Raw genomic sequence first — 17,595 nt, 5'->3', positions numbered from 1 at the left:
GGGAAACGGCAGCGTCGGGCCGCTTGTTGGACTGTGGCTCTGAATGATTTGGCCGACTCGCCTGGTTGTTGGTACTGGTGGGCGAAGTTCAAACACCAGTACAGCTCGGACCGTCTCGGGGCAAAATGACGATTGAGGCGGTCGACCAGCTCGGCATATGGCACAGAAGCCACCGGAGCAGGGTCGCAGAGCCCTACGGCGACATCATAGACTGCCGGGCCGCTGAGGCAAAGGAGCGCCGCGGCTTTGGGGCGATCCTCGACAATGTTGTTGACGAGGAGATACCCCTCCACTTGCCCGAGATGCGATTCCCAGCCATCGGGCTGGGAGACATCAAATTCTTGGACATGCCCAAGATTTGCCATACTGTCAGGTCCACGGGTCTGCTTAGGGTGGAGTGCGTGGAGGGCTCTCCCGACCAGCAAGTGACTTCAGCGGTGTCAGCTGGTGGGACGGCTTCCCTCCTTCACTTGTGGCTTCAGCTAGTGACTTCAGCTAACAAGCAGACCCGTATCCCACCCTCGTCGCCAGGTGGACTATCTTGAGGAACGACAAGAGACAGCAGGCACGGTCCAAACAACACGTTTATTGGGCAGAGGTCCCGGGCGAAACAATGCCGGGAATCCCCCGTATTTATAGTCATCAGGAACAACAACAACAACATCAAGAACCAATAAACAAACAGGGTTCTCCCGCCAAACAAGAACGCCCAATAAGAGAGAGACCGGCTAAAGGTAGGTGCGGCTGAACCGGCTTGTTGCCGGGGCCAGCTGGCAACTTTGACAGCTCCGGTAGAGCTGCGCATGCGCGGCTCTCTGAAGTTTGACAGCTGTCAGTGCACTGCGCATGCGCGGCAGTTTGACAGCTGTCAGAGTTGGCCGGTTTGACAGCTGTCAGTGTACTGCGCATGCGCGGCAGTTTGACAGCTGTCAGAATCGGCCGCTAGCCGCGTGTGGGGGGGATTGCCGCGGCAGCCTTTTGACAGCTGTCAACGGCTGCCGGGGATCCCTTATAGATGTGAGGGGGTTTGTTGTGTGAATATGTAACACTTCCTATGGTTACTACTCATAAAGGGGCTTGTCAGATCCAGCTCATGAATGATGTAAAACAATCTAGCCAAAGTTCAGTTCTTTGCATACGCTGTGTAGACAGAATCTCACCAAATTAAACCTACACAACGCTAACCTAATGAATATAACTTGGGAGTTTCTAGGCAGTGGCTATCCTAAACCTCTTTCTCTGATCCAACTCTGGAATGAGGGTCTCTTGTCTCAACTTCCTCCTTTGAATGTGCTCTCTCTTCCTGGGAACCTACTGTGTTACTGCAATCTACTACAGAGCTAGAAAGAATTCCAGGACTGTTGCTGGCAATGCTTCTCTTGTGTTGCATTATGCATGATTAATGTGCATATAGCAAAAAGTGGGACATAAAAATCAGTCATCAATAGATTTTATTTATTTATGAAATGTCTATACTGCTCATCTCACCTTTGTGACTTTGGGTGTTTTACAAATTAAAGCAACACAAAGTTTAAAAACAAAATGAAAACATTTTTTAAAAAGTTTAAAAAGGTGGCGAGAGAGCATCCTCAAGTCACCAATCACCCCCAGGTTGGCATGCCACTCTTGGACTCCCATGCCAGTTGGCAAAGCCAGGTCTTGATGTTTTCCAGAAAGCCAGAAGAGTTGAGTTGTATCTTACTTCTGGGGGCAACAAGTACTACAGGGTGGGGGCAAAGGCAGAGAATGCTCTCTATCTCCCTGCCAGTCGAAATATATGAGATTTTGTATCCAATACACTCCAAAAGGCATAGAATTGGATGTAAAGGTCAGCTGAAAACTGATCTGAGTTGCTAGGAAGGCACTCCATTCATGTTCTATGGCTAAAAAGAAAAATACCCTACTTTGTTGTGTATCACTATTTTCCCCAATAATACCTAATTTACAGGTTTTTTTTCCTTCATGTATACAGTTTTTCTGGTAATTATTTCTAATATTTTCCCCCAAGCATTTTTTTACCCAGTGCATGCTTTTCATTTGCATTTTTTAACTTCAGACACTGCAAAGTGTGGCTCATTTTGGTGGATCGTGCCATTTCAGTAGAAGAGAAATCCATGACAAACTTCTCTCGTATATGAAACTACAACCAAAGAAATAGAGAATATTTTTTTTCTGCAACACATTTTAAGCAAAGAGGCTATAATTCATGCAGAATATCTATTTTTGCAAGAGATTCATTAGGACAGGAGTCCCCAACCTGTGGGCTGTGGTCCACTACTGGTGTGTGTGCACGTGCAGGCATTCGTGTATCCACTCACACAAGCATTGCCATGACCATCATGGGCCTTTGTGGCCCCACTCACGTGAGCATTGCCATGAGCATCATGGGACTTCACGTCCCCATGGGCGAGTGCTCACATCCCCACATGCTTGAGTGCTCATGGTGCCTCTTGTATGAGCAATGGGTGTTCTTGTGTGTGCATGTATGTGCACATGCATTCATCCCCCCATAAAACCATCCCTTCTTTCCCCTCTCCTCCTACACCAGGCTGCCAATACTGAAAGGTTGGGGAACTCTGCATTAGGAGACAAAGATTTCTGTTCTATTCTTCTTGCGGTTAAGAAAAACAATCTCCACATTAGTTCTTCCAGTGCAGGTCTATTCATTATTTAGATCAATGGCATCTCTCTATATAAAAAGCCAGAAGGCATATAAAAATGGCAAAAAGTAGAGATAGTCCTCAAATGCTATTAAAATATTTAACTCTAAAACTAATGCCCTTTACATTCCTACCACCATCACCGCCTCTTGCTCAGATTCACATACAAACCGATTCAGAGACAAATATATTTCTTCAGACATCCAAAACACACCATTCCAATAATTTAATGTAACCCTGTTTCAGATAACTCTATAGCATAGAAGGCATTTTTCTGCATGAAAAATATTTTATTTAGATTTTTTAAAAAGGCATTTTGGAACTTTATTTCCCTTTTCTGGAGACTATGGCAACTTCAGATCTAAATTTAAATTATTCCATGTGGTTATTTTTTCCCCTGGGATTCCAGATTATGCATGAGATTGAATCATATATTTCTTTTGTTCCCTGATTTTGACTGTTTTGCAAAACACAACCATGCTAGATTGCAAACTGAAGCCGAAGATTAGGGGAATAGGGTTTAAGGGAGACAAAAAATATCAGAATAACAGATATTAAAGGTAAAGGTTCCCCCGCACGTGCGTGCTAGTCGTTTCCAACTCTAGGGGCCGGTGCTCATCTCCGTTTGAAAGCCGAAGAGCCAGCGCTTGTCCAAGGACGTCTCCGTGGTCATGTGGCTGGCATAACTAGACGCCAAAGGCACACAGAACGCTGTTACCTTCCCACCGTAGTGGTCCCTATTTTTCTACTTGCATTTTTACGTGCTTTCGAACTGCTAGGTTGGCAGAAGCTGGGACGAGTAACAGGCGCTCACTCTGCTACGCGGCACTCGGGATTCAACCTGCCAAACTGCCGACCTTCTGATCGACAAGCTCAGCGTCCTAACCCACTGAGTCACCGCATCCCTAATAACAGAGTAGGGAGGGACTTTTGAGCTCTTCTAGTCCAACCCCTTGCTCAAGCAGGAGACCTTGTACCATTTCAGACAAATGGTTGTCCAATCTCTTTTTAAAAATCTCCAGTGATGGCGCACTCAAAACCTCTGGAGGCAAGCCTTCAAAGCCTGACAGTAAGGACAATCAACCAGTGGAACAGCTTACCCACAGAAATCATGGGTGCCCCATCACTGGAGATCTTTAAGAAAAGACTAGACAATCACCTGTCTGAGATGGTGTAGGTTCTCCTGCTTAAGTGGGGGGCTGGACTAGAAGACCTCCAAGGTCCCTTCCAGCTCTATTCTATTATTACTTATCACATTTATAGAACTTTCCATATTACAATCCAATGAGAGAGTTTAGAGTCAATGATAATAATGAGCTTTATGCCTGAATAGACATTTTAGTAGGGGGTCTGCCCAGTCTTTGGCTAACCTACATTTGGGCTCTACAACCCAAAAGACCCAGAGCCAGAATATAGTCCCTTAGACACTCTGAAGCTTGGAATGCCATCACAGAACCACTCTAAAAATAATAGGAAAACCACTAAAGATATGAAGAGTAGTTTTACCCACTATAATTATTTTGATTTATTTTTAATTAACATTGAAATTAGGTTAAATCAAAAGTATATTTTGCTCTTGCCTGGAAAAAAAAATCTGCATTGCTGCAATAGCCATTATACCAAACTCATGGTATACAGTAATGTTTACATTAAAGATTTCCAGGGTTTTTTTTATGGTACCAGAAGGTAAAAGAGATACATACATAAAAGAACAAAAAAAAATAGCAAGGGTGGGGCAATTGTTATCAGCCAAAGGAGACAAGGAGAAAGCTAACCCTTCACGAGGAGTTTTCCACTCCAATCTGATATAGACAAAAATTTGCATGTGAACACACATCCAGCACATACAGAGGGAATAAATTAGCTAGGAATAAGCATCAGTTATGCTTTGACCTTGAATTTACATGATGGATTAATTAAACAAATTGGTATAATAGAGTTGCTATGATCTTGTTAACTACTGAGACCCTCTTAAATGCTTGTTTCAGATGGTAGGTTTCGAACTTCAGCTGGACCTTTATCTTGGCATGTGGCACTTCTGAATTACTGAGTGAATCATTTTGGGTACAATTCTAATTAGCGAATCAAGTCAATAACAGCTCTCAAGAATTTATGAATTCAGCACAGAGCACAGCCCAACTTTAGCAAAACAAATTATGCCAAGGAGATGGATGATGAAGAATCTTTGAATGCTGTTTGTAGCAATGCAAGCCACAGCTAATCAAAGTTGGTAATTAAGTGGAAAACCCACATTATTTAAGTCTAGGGGTAGTCTTGTGTATCTGAAGCAAATAGGTTTGTATGAAATGCTGTCATTATTTCTCAGTACAGAACAATTAAGGAATCATTTAATGACAAGAATTGTTAGACCATATTTTCCACTGACCTTCCTTTATGTGACTTCATCTCTTTTGTCTAGACCTTAAATATGTTTTTATAGGTTTCCATTTGCTTTCACTGGAATAATATTTTATGCTGTCTGAATACTATTTTTACATTAAACCCTGTGTTAAAATGGAAGAAAATGGAACTCTCTCTCTTTCTTTAAATCTATTATGCCAAGAAACCTATACTGAAACCTATACCTATACTGAAAGACAGTAACTAACACTGCTACCTAACGAAATTCATGGCTGACTGACAAAGTGTAAATGGATTCCTGCCATTTTGACCAACATTCTGAAATGCAGTGGTAGCCATGGACAGCAGCACTATTCTTCAGCAATGCAGCCCAGTGAGGAGGGTTGCTTGTAGCGTGTTTTGATTGTCTTCTCAATTCTGTGAAACACCAGGACAATGTTGAGAGCCATAATGCCTTCTTTTCCATCATCTTCTCTAGTTTACTACCCCTCCAGTCCTATGCAACAGCACAAAATAGCGTATATCATTATTTCAAATTGTAATGGGAATACAAATATTTATACTCGCAGGGGTTATCTTTCCAAGCAACAATTATTTAAGTGTTTATCATATTTATATTATTATGCCACATGTTCTTGGCTAAGTTAGCATGTGGGTTTTACAAGAGGGCATATCCTCCTTCTGATGGCATATGTTTAAGCATTTGGAATCACAGAATGTTCAATGAAATACCAGGACCAGCAGGAGTCAGATTCAAACCTATAGACTATTATTTTTTTGTGTTCATTCATTATTTAATATATTTGTACACCACTTCACAGGCCAAAGCTTTTTTCAGTAAAATAAATTAAAGACCTTCTAAAACAATACATTAAAACAAGGTAGAACAGCATTCCATGAAACATATTTAATATAAAGGTAGGAGAGAGAGAAATATTTCAACTTTCCTACTGGGAAAGTCTGGGTGAACAGGCAAGATTTCAGTAGGCAGATTAAAAAAAATTATGGGGACAATGCATTCCAAACTGTGGTTATTATCAGGGCCATTCATTGGCCACAAGATGGCATCAGCATTTCTTGATACATGGAATTGGATGTCCCCTGTTGACCTCAGTAACTCAAGAGATCAAGTTGATTGGACAGGCATGCTAGTCCCAAGTTCTTGAAAGTTTGAACCAAAACCTTGAGCCCGGCTTAGTAAGCTAATTGGCAGTCAAAGCAGTTGCTTGAATGAAGATGTGATATGGAAGTAGACACTTCTGGCACAAAGGTGACTCTCATCTCCAATGATAAAGAAAATTCTAATACTTTTGTATTAAAACAAGTGTTTAACCATGAAGATAAACATGGAAAGATACATGCTCAGCATTACAAGACAAGATAGAAAGACCTGCACATTGATTAGAGAACAAACGAAAGTATACAAGATCATCAAGAGAGTAAAAGGAAATGGGCTGGTCACATAGCAAGAAGAACTGATGGCAGGTGGACCAAGGCAGTCATAGAATGGATCCCACTTGATAAAAAGCATCCACAAAAGAGACCTAAGACAAGATGGATCAAGGACATCACCAAGTATTGCAGGCCCAATTGGCAAAAGAAAGCTCAGGACCATATTGATTGGAAACATGCAGAAGAGGCCTTCATCCTGCAGTAGATAGACAATGGCTAATATAATGATGGTGGTGGTGGTGGTGGTGATGATGATGATGACTTACATGTATCTCTTTAGTTGTTCTAAATTGTTACCTGTTTCCTTTCAAATACAGAGAGAAAGAGAAAGAGCTAGCGAGAGAAAAAGAGATTATTCTACAGGTGTGATTTCAGATTTAGACTAGTTTAGGGAATAGGAAAAGTTACATTAATTAGCTCTACTTTAAATATTTTGATGCTCTCCTGGTTTATTTTTTTCCTAAACAACACTCCCACAAATCTCAGGAAGGGACTTATAAATGAAGGACCAAAACAGAACAGATTGCACTGAACTTATTGTGCATGTTCAACATCTCTCTGGAAAACATGTAGAAGAAATAAATTCTAGCCTTGGCCAATTCTTTGTGTCCAGGATTAGTTTATTTCACCCACGGGAAGACTGCATTCTGAACATGCCATTACCATCCTTTTTCCAGAGATCTGTTCTTTAAAGTAAACATCTGACTGCTGCCTATATAAAGAATGCACAAGGGGTTTAACACATTTTAACCATTGTGATTGTGGCAGGGGAGAGAGGAACAAGTAAATAGAGAGAAATAGCCCCTTTGGAGTCATTTGCTCAGAAGCATACAACATGCTTCATTAGAATGTTACAAGCTTTTCCCATTATAGGATGTCTATAAAAATAAAAATAAAGGTCTCCCCTGTCCAGTGGTGAATGACTCTAGGGAGTGGTGTTCATCTCAATTTCTTAGCCGAGGGAACCAACTCTGTAGGAAGATGCTTCCATGGTCATGTGGCTGGCATGACTATATGCCAAAATCTTGCTTGCTTCAGCCTCCCTCATCTTCCCCCAATTTATGGTGTTCCAACCTGTGCTTGTAACAGGGCCACAAAAGTTCCACTCATATTGCTGATGATAAAGTACAAAGGGATACCAAATTGCTTGGATAAGTCTCCCCAACCCTGCATCAGCTACCCTAAGCCCCGTGTTTGTGCTACGCTGTGCTGATTCCTCCTGCACCCTCAGCAGCCATCCCAAGCCTTATGGTGTTTGCACCAAGTTGACTCCTCAACCATCCTTATGCACCTTGCAGCTGCCACCCCAAAACCCCACCACACTCATGCCATACTAGCCCTTCATGCTGCCACCATACTCTGCCACACCCTGTGGCAGGCAACACTGCTGAACTTATGCCATGTTGCAGCAGCCTCTGGCACCTGTTAGCTTTATGACCATCTCATTTTGCAATGTAATTTCTGTTCCCAATTACTGTCTAAAAACATATATGTACACAGAGTTAACTCCAGTATTATGTTTTTTGCTGCTTTGAGTATCTATACTACAGAACTTAGCACTTAGACTTATATACCACTTCAAAGTGCTTTACAGCCCTCTCTAAGTGGTTTACATATTGCCCCCAACAATCTGGGTCTTCATTTTACCAACCCTGGAAGGATGAAAGGCTGAGTCAACCTTGAGCCGGTTAAGATTGAACTGCTGCCAGTCAGCAGAATTAGCCCGGAATGCTGCATTCTAACCCACTGTGCCACCAGGGCTTCTTATTGGTTCAATTGAATCAGCTCATGAATATGATGCCAGGCTTATATATTGCACATTGTAGACTGTTTCTAGAAGCTATGAAAACAAAACCTCTTTAAGCTATGAAGTTCTTTGGATGACCTTGGATTCTTTTCTAGATTAATCTATTTGAGAGTATAAAATGCAAGGAGAAGCCCTTTCTGACCTCCTTAGTGGAAAAATATATTATAAATATGTGGTTGTTAGATATAACATGCCTCCAAATGTTTAACAGCTCTACTTTCAAGAAGATATTAGTGCAATTATTATCTAAATTGGTGGCATAATTCAAGGCCAGGAAATGATGGAACTTACAGACCTTGATAATTATAGCTTCAAACAGCCCTCAGAAATATGTTCAATAACGAGGAATGTTGAGAGTTGTAAATTAATAATAGAGAGTTAGAGAGTTCCCATTCCTGATGTAGAACTAGACCAGGGGCAGGCTTGGCTGGCTCAGGAATTCTTGGAAGTCCACGAGTCATAAAAGAGCCAAGGTTGCCTACCCCTGAACTAGACTAAATTTTATTCCATGTGAAATACAACTTAAATTTAGGGGGAAGGGCAAAATATTTTTGAAAGTATAGAGAGACATAATAAATAGATAAATGCAATTCTTGAGAGGAAACTAGTTTCATCAGATGTCACTAAATGAATTATTTGATCAATTTCTGTTCAGATGTCTTTGTCGCGGAACAATTAACAGTCCAACCAGAGGTGGATGGACCGTGGTTCATTTGCATGGTCAATATCAAAGAAAAGAAATCCAAAACATGTTCTATAGTAAAATTTGTTTAATGAGAAAACAAAAGACCTAGACTGACTACATTCTCTCATCAGGCAGAAGAACAAAGTACGGTAGTAACTATGAGAACTTTTTTTAGGCATGTGCAAAACACTGTTTAAAACCAAAACATTGGCTGGACATAGTTGGAGTCACAATGGTTACATGATAAGATAATACACAGGTGCAGAGCAGAAAGAGATGTACACTTAGGAATGAGCGAAGCTGGCAAAACTACAAAAACATGCAGTGACAGTCTTCTGAAGTGAACTGGGTAGTAATTAAAGGATGACTGAAAAGGCTTCTGTTAGATTTTCCAATAATATTTTGAGTCCTTTAGAAATTCCTGCAAATGTATTCCAAAGCAGATCTTTACTTTGACAAAACATTTCATAAATGCTATTACTACAAAGCACTACTTATTCAAATAAAAGACAAAAACATAAGTGCCTTTATCAGCAAGATTACTCAAGAAATTCCACAAACTTTCCACTTGTAAAGTTATGTCATTCTTGTAAATATAATGCAACTAACCATAAATATTAAATAGGACACATCATTAATGAGTGTGTTTAAGTCTGGTAATAATTTTTTTGCAGAGGGCATAATAACATTTATGTTTTGTTGACTAGGAATATTAATGTCAATAGCTATAACTAATTTTAGAATAAAACAAATTCCTGAAAATCATTTATATGGCAATATAATGTGACAGAGAGAATAGCTCTATAATGATGTTAAAAAAACTAAAATATATTTACAGTTTACAGTTAATAAAAGCATATTGTGCTTGCATTTTTAAATGCAACATATAGCAAAAAGAAAACAGAAATTAGAATTATTTGTGTCCTTTAATAATATTGTAATTTATCATTCAATATAAAATACATGACAAAAAATATTAATCCATCAGTTCTACTCATTGTCTTCTAATGCCAAAACTTTTGACAAAAAGATAAATGTAGCACTACATAATACAGTCAAACTTGTCCCATTTCTTCCTAATCCTTTTCAAACCGACCTTGACATTTTAATAAGAAAAAGAGAAATCAAAATGTAGGATGCAAGAAAAGAAAAACAAAATGCAATTAAAGAGGTATTGTCAGCAAGCGAAGCTAAAGCAATATACATTCAGAGCCTATTTAAAACCACACAATGCAATTTGATGTTTAAATTACAGCATAGTCCCATTCATGTTTCAAAGATAGTTTTGATTAATGAAAGAATATGGCTATTCTTATTATGATTTACAGGAAAAAAAGATAAATAACTAGACTTTGTGTAATGCAATCTACTACCTATACTTGGGCTGAGCAAAATGTTTTGTTTCAACAAAAGCAAATACAAACCATAAACATATGGGATTTAGAGGGCTTGAAATTTCCTACAACATTACCTGAATAGCTGCAACTTCAACATCGATTTCTATTCTAGAATTAGCCTCCATCTTAAAAACATGAAATTGCCAGTAGCTATTTCTAATCTGACTGCTTGACAGTATGAAAAAGACAAAAGCCTATACAGGAGGGAAATCTGATTGACTATAACTGCATCACTGTTTCTAAGACAAAGCGTGTCAAACTGAGACCAGATTCATCCTGTACATCCTGGTAGATTTATCTGAATGTGAAAACAGGAATGCAGAGCATGTAAACAAATGCCTGTCATTAATGGACACAATAAGGACCAAAAATAAGAGGAAATCTATACAAAATAGGGTGGTATTACAAGAAACCAGGAAGAGAGGAAGATCCCATTGGATATAAATTCTGAACTATCATTTGTGTTTGTTCAGAAACTTAAATCTTTTCCCTTTTTGGATCATGCTATCACTCTCAGCAGCAGAATAAAAACCAGAGACATCACCCTGCCAACAAAACTGTGTATAATCTTGGACTGAGTCAACATATTCTCCCCAACAATCCAAGTCCTCATTTTACCGACCTCAGAAGGATGGAAGGCTGAGTCAACCTTGAGCCTGTCAGGATCAAACTGCTGACAGTGGGCAGAGTTAGCCTGCAATACTGCCTTCTAACCACTGCACCACCACAGCTCATGAAGGTTTGTATATCATAGTTTGTGACTTAATAGTTTGTGTAAATCACACTAGTTATTATAATAAATTATTTTATTCAATAACTCAAAACAAAAAAAAACATAGCTTGTCACAATGTGTGAATGCAGTTTAAGGATGGATATCAGGCCACAAACAATTCTGAACTTGAAGCTGATCAGAGCTGTAAAGAGAGTTGTAACACATCATATTTCCAACTCTTGAATGCTTGGTTTTTTTAAAAAAGAAGGCCAAGGAATACAGTAGGTGTTGGCGTTATACCCATGAAATATAATACTGTATCTTCACCCTATAATTTGCCTTTGTAATAACATTGCTTAAATGGCATTAAGCGATAACTTTACATGTGGGTACATGTATTCTGCAAATGACAACTGTTCCATAAATAACATCCACCACTACAAATCTAAAACATACACTTACAGTAGTTCTGTGTTGTACAAGCATATTGAAAATGGTTTAATTTATTGAAATATAATCATTTTTTCAAATGCAGATGCGGGTTTCTAAAATCACAGTTGCATTTATTTCATTGTAACTGGAATAGTGAAGAGAAATTGATTCAATTTCACTTTGATTTCATTTCCCTCCTTTTCTATCCCATTCGAACACATTTTTAAGTAAACAATTTCCTGAATTTGCTTTAAAAATTAAAGTTCTTCCAATTGACCTTTGAGGGAATATCATCAGAATGGGAACTTTTATTTTCATGCCTTTTAACCATCCTGTTCTTCAAAACCACTAATCGATTATGCTCCATTAAGTCTGTGTCAACATTTAGAACCAAATAAGCCAAATAATTTTCTACAGGATGATCTGTCCCTAACTTGCTTTGGTTAGGTACGTCATTGCCATTATAATTCTGTTTATCCATCTTCCTTCTTATTGTCTTTTCTTCTATTTTTCCCAGCATTATAGTATTCTCCAGACAGCTAATCAAATCAAATCCAGTACAAAGACATATCATGTAAACAAAAGAATGGGGAACATTAATTTTTCAAACTGTAACTCAAAAATATATTTCTTGGTACTTGGAATGAATGTGTATAAGGTTACATACCGGTAAGTGGTAAAAGCCTACACCATATACAGTGTGTCTAGTCTAGTGAAAAGTAGGACTAGGGGTGACATGATAGCAGTATTACTATATCTGAGGGGCTACCACAAAGAAGAGGAGGTCAACCTATTCTCCAAAGCACCAGAAGGCAAGACAAGAAAGAATGGATTAACTAGGGGAATGGCTTGCCTCCAAAAGTTGTGGATGCTCCATCACTGGAGGCTTTTTAGAAGAGACTGGACAGTCACTTATCTGGAATGATATAGGATCTCCTGCTTGAGCAGGGTTTTGGACTAGAAGACCTCCAAGGTCCCTTCCAACTCTGTTATTTTGTTCTGTTGATGGGGTTTTTTTAATTTTTCCCCCTATGCTAAATGTCCCCCTCTTGCTTAATGAAGACAGACAGCTTCATAACAATGTGGTACAGCCCTAGAATAACCTTCTCCACCCTGGTATCAACAAGATGACTTATAACTATGCTTCCTAGAATTCCCAGCTAGCATTCTGCATTTTTATAAGGCAGCCTTCATTTTAGAGCTTAAGTACCTTAAAGCAATGTTTCATCTTCAACCTTCACACCTTAAAGATGTGTGGACTTCAACTCTAAAAAAATCCTGCATGCTGGCAGGAGAATTCTGGGAGTTGAAATCCACACATCTTCAAGTTGCAAACACTGAGAAACCCTGCCTTTAGTAAATAATATAAGGAAAAAACAGTGATGAATTAGGGTCAATAAGTGTTGCTTTAACAACTCAGAGTTATAAATATAAAATAAATAAATTCACAGACCCCTTCAACATTTCTCCCCAAAAGAAGAAATGTTCTTCATAAACTCCTTGCATTTAAGCTTCACCCAAATGGTGTTACTGAAGTTCAGACAGGAAATATATAAAATAACATATGTACAGACATATGTATATCTACATTTACAACAGATAATTAATACCTAATTAAATATTGCCTCCCTCTTTTCTCTCATTCTTCATTTTTTTAATTTAGTCAAAGACAAATGAGCTGTACTATAATGAAACCAGTCTCCAGAAATTTGCTCTGAGGTGAGGGAGAAGCGGATAAGGTCTTATTCCAGAGCTGCGTTAAATAACCTATTAATGCCAGTTTTTTTATATAGAAAATATATTGCTTTCTAATGTCTATAAAATACAACAGTTTAAGCAAGGCCTATGTGGATCACTGGTCTGTGCTATCAATTACTAGCTATAAGTCTTTATGCTGTGAAAATCATATTATGATAATAATTCTGTTAGTTTTTCCACACCTCTTCAAAATTGCCAATAAAGCAGCCTCACTGGATGATTTCTCAATGGTTTGAGACAGACAGGTGCATTCCAGTTTCTAAAGACCTGTACTTTAAAACAACAAACATTTAAGAAGATATAAATTCCTTGACATGTGCTTGGTTTTATATACGTCAGGTGATGCAAAAAACTATAAAGCCTTTCCATTGGCCTGTGAGAGAATAACAATGCTGGGGAAAAACATGATAGAAATAGAAAATATTAGATTCCAACTGCTGCTATAAAGAATGCAGCGAATGAATGCAAGATATCGAAGTTTCTTATTGTTTAGTCACTAGATGTACTTCCATAATGTGTCACAAGAACATGGGAACAAAATAGTTCCTCTAATTGATACAGTCAGCATCAAACTCCAGCCAGAGCATTGAATAACCAATGCCATTCAAAGATAAATAGCCTGCCCCAGAATCTAAACCAGACATGTCAAACACAAGGCCCGGGGCCTGGATCCGGCCTGCGAAGTGGTTTCATGTGGCCTGAGAAGCCATCCTGGAAACAGTGAGGGAACGGCCCCCACTGCCTTGGCCCTGGCCCAGAGACCCTCCTTCTGCCAGAGACCCTCAGATCTGTCCCACTCCTGCCCAGGCCCCCCTAGGCACCCTAGATGTGAACGATGTAGAGCTGGCCACGTCCACCCAGTAGGCCATACGCACTCTAGCCACACCCACCCAGTAGGCCACGCCCACCCTGGCCATACCCACCCGGCCCCCTGAGGGCAACCGCAATGCTGATGCGGCCCTCAATGAAATTGAGTTTGACACCCCTGATCTAAACAAATAGGAAAGGTAGACTCTCAGACCTCATAAACAGACTATCCTCGAATAAGTGTTTAGTGATCTTTCTTTAGCATTATGTAATGAGTAAATATGAACTTCATGTTCTACTCTAGTCCATCTCATGGCCCTGCATTACAGAGAGGGGTGGGGGCTTTCTTTCTCTTTTCCACAAAAGAATCCTATTTTTAAAATATGTTTGAAGGTCTCTCTATCCTTCTTAATTTACTGGGAATTACCATTTCTACTTTCCATTAAGTTCTTCAATCTTTCCCAATTCTTCTTTTATGTTTTTTAAACCCAGTTTTGGTGTTTGTGTGGAATACAGCTGTCATGTTGACCTACTATTTTCTTTAAGAAGGATCTTCTAGGTTTTTGAGGGGTCCAGAGGGAAGCTAACACAAGTAGTAGAAGAATTTGGAACAGCTAAAATCTGGAGTTATGTGCCTTTTGTCCCCACAAAGTTTTTTTTTTTAAAAAAATGAGGGTGTGGTCATCCTTGTTAGGCCCTGTGTTGCAAGATTCTGGGTTTGTGGAAAGTAGAGTAAATCTACTACTATGATGAAAGAAAGAGAAGTCACATTGAAGTAAGTCCTTTTCTACAAATTATTGACCCAGAATCTACAGTCACTTCAGTCAGCAAATATTACCAAATTCATTGTTTTCCCTTTTATTAATAAAAGAAAAGAAACAATTCAAAGATTACTATTTAATACATAAAAGCAATCCTTTTGTGGATGGGGATAACTCCTCTTAGGGCTACATAATTCTTTTTTTTTAGTGAGTCCCCTAAATCTCCTATTCTTTTTTTAACCTTTTAATGAGACTTTTTTTTAGAAAGTTAAAGGTATAAAATGGAGTTTTAAAAAGTATAGAATAAAAAAATCTTAGAGATACTTGCTTGTGATCCTTCTCCCTTTCCCTTTGTTTCCCCAATCACTAACCTAAATAGTTGTACTTTACAATGAACTTTTCAGTTATTCATAATATTTATTTAAGTCACTTTATCTGCTATTTTTGACCTGTCTCATATATATATATATATATATATATATATATATATATCTTTGCATAGGTACCAATGAATTGTTTGCATAAGAAACATTGCACTGAATTTAGCCAGGATTACAGTGGCATATTAAAGAACACCTGCTCACACCCCTTCCAAAAGTTAGAATACAATAGAATAACAGAGTTGGAAGGGACCTTCGAGGTCTTCTAGTCCAACCTCCTGCTCAGGCAGGAAACCCTATACCATTTCGGAGAAATGGTTGTCCAGTCTCTTCTTAAAAACTTCCAGTGTTGGAGCATTCACAGCTTCTGGAGGCAGGTTGTTCCACTGGTTAATTGTTCTAACTGTCAGGAAGTTTCTCCTTAGTTCTAGGTTGATTCTCTCTTTGGTTAGTTTTCATCTGTTGCTTCTTGTCCTGACTTTGGGTGCTTTGGAGTATACCTTGACTCCCTTTTCTTTGTGAAAGCCCTTCAAATATTAGAACACTGCTATCATGTCACCCCCAGTCCTTCTTTTCACTAGACAAGACAAAACCAATTCTTGCAACCATTTTTCATTTATTTTAGCCCCTTAACAAATAACAAAAATAAACAAAATCCAAACATATAATAATACAATGAAATATTAAAGACATGTGCCTCCTCCTCCCATAACAAAGAAAACCTCAACAGAACCAAGAAATAGAAGGTAATATAATATCTGAACTTACAATAATAACTAAAGTTTCCAGAATTAAATAAAAAGCAAGGGCATAAATGGGCAACTGTGTCAAGTGCCAAGCTGAATTGGAAAGGAGTCTGAAATCATTTAATTTGTTTTCACTCTTGCACTAGGTTATAAATGATAAAAACTTAATTCAATGAACGAAATGCATTGGGAAACCATATCTAATCATCACTTGCTTTAAGACTCTAATCTGACCAAAATCAAAATCTTTTTCTGCATCCTTCTTATGCAGAATCTGTGAGGTTAACACAAAAGATACCATTTATGATCTTGCCTTGAATGCTGAAATAGACAAAAATATAAGGTGTACATTCTATAATGAATATAATAAGTATAAGTCAAGGCCTTTTTTTTCTTTCTGCTTTCATTGAGTCTGTGTGAAGAAAGAAAACTCATTTTTTTGACAGTGCTATGAGCTTCCAGGGTAAACTCAGCAGCTGGTACTATTGAATGGCTGAGAGTTTCTTGGAAGTTTCAGCGTCCAGCTATAGGATATCTGGGGCAGAAAAATGATGGGCTGAAAATAATTGGTACAAGTTCACTGCAGCAATAAACATATAGATAGTCCTTGACTTACAACAGTTCATTTAGTCACCATTCAAAGTTACAACAGCACTGCAAAAAGTGACTTAGACCATTTTTCACACTTACAACCATTGCAGCATCTCCATGGTCAAATAATCAAAATTCAGATGATTGGCTACTGACTCATATTTATGACAGTTTTATTGCCCCAGGGTCATGTGATCCTCTTTCATGATGTTCTAACAAGCAAAGTCAATGGGGCAAGCCAGATTCACTTAACAATCATGTTACTAATTTAATAACTGCAGTGATTCACTTAACAACTGTGGCATAAAATGGGGTAAAACCCACTTCACATCTGTCTCACTTAGCAACAGAAATATTGGGCTCAACTGTGGTCATAAGTCAAGGACTACCTGTATGAGATCTACCACCAATTCTCCACCAATAAGGATTATGTGGTAACAACGTCCACTGAATTTCAGATCTTTGAAATAACTTCCAGCGGAATGGATAGAGCTCATTGGATTTTGAAAGATAAATAGGTTTCAGTTTGCATATTGGTTCAGAAAGTGTGCCTTAATTAGCTTCACATTAAACGTGAATTGAACACATTTCTCTTGGAACTATTTCTCTATATCTTCCTTGCCATGCTAAAGTGTAGAGAGATACAGATTACAGGTAGTAAAATAGAGACAGAGGTGAGAAATAAACTGGGTTGCAGATAATATTGAAACCAACAGATGTTGACTGTCATAATCTAGTCTGTTCATTGTGGCATATCTTTATTCACAGACACAAACGCAATAGAAATAAATTCCTTGGCAGTCTCAAGGATTTTGTTTTCCTAAATAACAATTTCTATTCTGTTAAGAAACCAGAACAGCCATATAAATTATATATTCTAAGTAAATTCAAGCTTTAAGAGCTTTGTGGAACACTGTAGTGAAGCATGAAAATACATAGAATATTGAAGTTGTAGGAAGTTGATTTATAGGACAATCCTTTTGTATTGACTAAGGAGTAGGCTTCTCAGTGTTAACAAGTAAATGGGCTTAAGTCTGCACACTAC

This window comes from Vipera ursinii (assembly GCF_947247035.1).
Source record: "Vipera ursinii genome assembly, chromosome: 2".
Classification (NCBI taxonomy): Eukaryota; Metazoa; Chordata; class Lepidosauria; order Squamata; family Viperidae; genus Vipera; species Vipera ursinii.
Note: the sequence above shows the minus strand (reverse complement) of the source record.